At 49.3% G+C, this 3821-nt stretch overlaps 1 protein-coding gene across 1 annotated transcript in view; it reads right to left on the bottom strand.

Annotated features, from left to right (window-relative positions):
- Positions 1-3821, bottom strand: part of LOC119430457 (phosphodiesterase 4D interacting protein) — a gene marked incomplete in the record, with an annotated part of 68222 nt that overhangs the window by 29459 nt on the left and 34942 nt on the right.

Below are 3821 nucleotides of genomic sequence, written 5' to 3' on the forward strand. Positions count from 1 at the left end.
AACCCTTCAGCACAGCTTCAGCTACTTTAACCCTTCAGCACAGCTTCTGCTACTTTGTCTTAAGCAGTTTCAGCTGAGCTACTTTAACCTTTTAACTTTTATGCTTAAAAATGTACATTCTTGTTTAAAAAAAGGGGTTTAAAAATGTAGCTACCTTTAGCTAATGTTTTTGTAGGATTTAGCTACTATTTTGATCATTTTAGGTTTAAGCTACTTTTCAGACTTTAGCTTTAGTAATTTGAGTTTTTAACTATATAGTTAATTTTAGCATTAAGCTACTTTTGTTTGCATGTGCTGGGGATGACCCTCGGCTACTGCCACACCAGATTTTAGCTCATTATCTGTAAAACAGAGAGTTTCAGGTCGATTAGCTGTGGCGGCCATCTTGAGTCGTGTGTGAGCTGTGGAACATCTGATGATTTTTTTCTGACAGTTTCATTAAAATTCACGAGATATTTTGCTAACAGGGGCGAGTGGACCGGTTCTGTAAAGGTTCTGGGAGCGGTCCAACAAACGTGCCTTTGTTCAGACTCTTCATGACAACAGGAGGAGGCTTGGAGACGGTTGCCACGGCAACACTGGGAGCTGCTTGAACGCTGGGGGAGGGGGGCGGTGCTCCCGTCCCCGTCTCTGGAGGACAATCCAGTGGTCTCTGTGAGACCAGAGACACCCGACCCGGTTCGGTCCAGAGGTCTGCAGCACCATGACTCAGCAGGAGCCATGTTATTATCTTTCGGCCACGTCCGCTCACTTTGTGTTATTTTAGCTGATTTCACATCAAAACGTTCGGCTCATTCAGGAGCTGCAGATTAGGATTTTTATAACGTTTATATTTTTCAAAATGTTTCGTTTAAACTTTCCCCCAAAGAAAGACGAGACGATCTGTTCATTCAGCTGCTCTGATTCTGGATGCTGAGACTTTTAGCAGCTTTCTGCTACTTTTAGCCTTTTGTTACTTTCAGCTACTAGCTAGCCTTCTGCTTTCCTTTTATAGACTTTAGCTACTATCCTGCCATATTTAGCTAGCCTTTAGTTACTTTCAGTTTGTAGCTAGTGCTTGGCTTTTTAGCTTTTTGATAGCAATTGGCTTCTTTTAGCTTTCATCTAGCATTTAGCTACTTTTAGCTAGTGTTTGATGTTTTAGCTGTAAAACTTCAGTTTCTGGTTCTTTTAAGATGAGGCTGATAAAATGGTTGTTTCCTACATTACCCACAATCCTCCTCTCTGAGGAAACCAACCTTTCTGAACCTGTCTGTGGTTCTGGGACTTCCTGGTTTCTCTGGGTCCTGGTCCACATGCTGAGACAGAACCGGGCCCAGCTGAAGGTACTCGTCCAGCCAGTCCTCCATGTCCCCCAGCTCCTCCTGCAGGACCAGATCGGGACAGGGGGCCAGAACCTCAGGGCCGGCCTGCTGGGGGTCCAGGTCGCAGCGGGTCAGGCCTCTGCAGGGAGGCCTTGGTGGGCTGGACAGAACCTGGTCCAGTTTAGACTTGACCAGAACTGGGAGCTTGCTTCCCCTGCGGGTCTCCACGGGTCGGTACTCCGAGGTCCGCAGGAGGGTCAAAATCAGGTCCAGGCTGGACCAGAAGTCATGGCCTGGTCTGTCCCAGGGGGGGTCCGGTACTCCTGAAGTCTCCTCTAGTTCTGGTTCCAGCTGGTCTCTGTGGAGGTCCAGGGACTCTGCAGAGGACGCAGGACTTGGGGTCCTCAGATCCGTCCCTGGTGGTACCTCAGACCCTGCAGAGGTTCTGGGATCCTCCCCGCCCAGGGAGAACCGGGTCGCCGGTCCACAGGAAGTACTCCTGTGCCCGGTCCTCCTGGGTACCTTACAGACCGCCTCGTAGTCCGGGTCTGGGACCCGGAGCGCAGCGCAGCCCCGGCACCGCCTGGGCTTCAGTCCAGAGTCCGGCCCAGTACACTGGTGGACCTGCTGGTCTGGGTCCTCCTGGTCCGCCCACGACTCGTACACAGAGTACGCCAGGTCGTCCTGGACCAGGTCCGAGTACCCGCCCCCCCTCAGAGCAGACAGGTCCAGCTCCTGGCCTGGTTCTGGTGGACCGGCATCCTCCGGGTTGTTCCGGCGGTACTGACCCGCCACGCAGAGCCGCAGGCGCTCCTTCTCCTGCAGGAGCCGGTGGAGCCGCTCCAGGGACAGGACCTGCACCCGCGCCACCACCGTGTCGAAGCGGAACATCCGGTCCAGCATGAAGGAGCACTTGGAGCAGCAGAACTCGCCCCGCCCGTCCCGGGTCAGGACCCGGCCCAGCGCCTGGGACAGCAGGACCTGCAGGCTCACTTTGGGTCCAGGGTGGAAGATCCAGCGGCGCTGGTTCCCCCAGAGCTCCCGGGCGCAGATCCTGCAGGTCTCCTTCATCCTCACCAGAACCGGGTCTGACGGGGGCCAGGAGGACTGCTTCAGGTCTGGGATGGTTCTGAATGGATCAGTGGTCCTGGTCCTTCTGGTCTTTCTTCAGTGGTTTGTGGAAAAGGTTCTGAAACACTTGAAAGGTCCAAATCTCTGATTGTTCTGAAGCTTCACCTCAAACTGAAACGTTCAATCTGAGAGGAACAGAACCAGAGTCCGGACCAGCTGGACTGTGGTTCTGTTTCTGGTCCTCTGAGGTTCTGCAGCATCAGGATGAGACAGAACCTCAGTCCTGATTCGGTTCGGGATTTCTTGACTTCAGACCTCAAATCTCGCAGCCAGAACCGAGCCCCGTGACCCTGAGACCGGATGTGGATCTGCTGTCACGGGTTTATCTTCACTCCCTCCGAACAGAACCAGAACCAGAACCAGAGAATCTTCTATTTCCTGTTTTTTAGGATGCTCCGCTTCTGCCTTTAGCTCCTCGTTGACAGCACCTCCCCGCCCGGAACCGGCAGCTTTTCTCCACGTCGGTTCGGAAGATTCAAGGTTCACCGGCTCCGGTTCGTGTCTTCGGTCGAGGTTCGGTTCCTCCGGTCCGGACGGAGAACAAGCTGTCAGCCGGTTCGGCCTTTTTTCACGAGCAGACAACGCGGTGTCAGAGAGCAAAGCTCGTCAATGTCCGAGAAGATGAGTCACTCTGCCGCTACAAAAAAACGACTGTTTATTTTAATCCGATTACAAACTACAATAGAAAATAGAGAAACTATAGTTTTTGCTCAAATACAAAGTGTTGAAACTAGCTAAACACCAATTAAAAGCTTAAAGACACAAAACACTAGCTTAAAGCTTAAAGTAGCAGAATAATAAGTTAGAGCCTAAAGTAGAAGAATGCCGGGTAAAAGTGGGCAAAACATGAGCTGAAAGCAAAATGTAGTAAATGAGTAGCTAAAAACTGAAAGAAGCAAAAGAGTAAGCAAAACCTAAAAGTATGAAAATAGTAGCTAGAAGCTAAATATACCAAAATGCTAGTTAAAAGCAACAGTTAGTTACAAGCTAAAAGCATCAATAGGCTAGCTAAAAGTATTAAAACGCTAACTAGAAGCTAAAGGTAACAAAATTCTAGCTACAAGCTAAATTAGCAAAATGATAGCTGGAAGCTTAAAGTAGCAAAAAGCTAACGTAAAGTTTAAAAGTTCATTGAAAAGCTAAAAGTAACAGGATTTTAGTGAAGTGCTAAGATAAAAAAAAATGCTTAGTAAACCTAAAATCATAAAAATAAGTAGCTAAGGGTAACATAAAAAGACAAAACTAGAGCCAGTAGCTGAAGCAGATTTTTAACGGGAACGGGTTTTAGCTGTTTTTTAACGACAGCTCTGATGAGCTAAAGGCTAGTCAGAGCAGCTAGCTGTAGCACTTCCTGTGCAGTCTGTAGCACTTCCTGTGCAGTCTGTA

Source organism: Nematolebias whitei, chromosome 3 (genome assembly GCF_014905685.2).
Source record: "Nematolebias whitei isolate Nwh7 chromosome 3, NemWhi1, whole genome shotgun sequence".
Taxonomy (NCBI): Eukaryota; Metazoa; Chordata; class Actinopteri; order Cyprinodontiformes; family Rivulidae; genus Nematolebias; species Nematolebias whitei.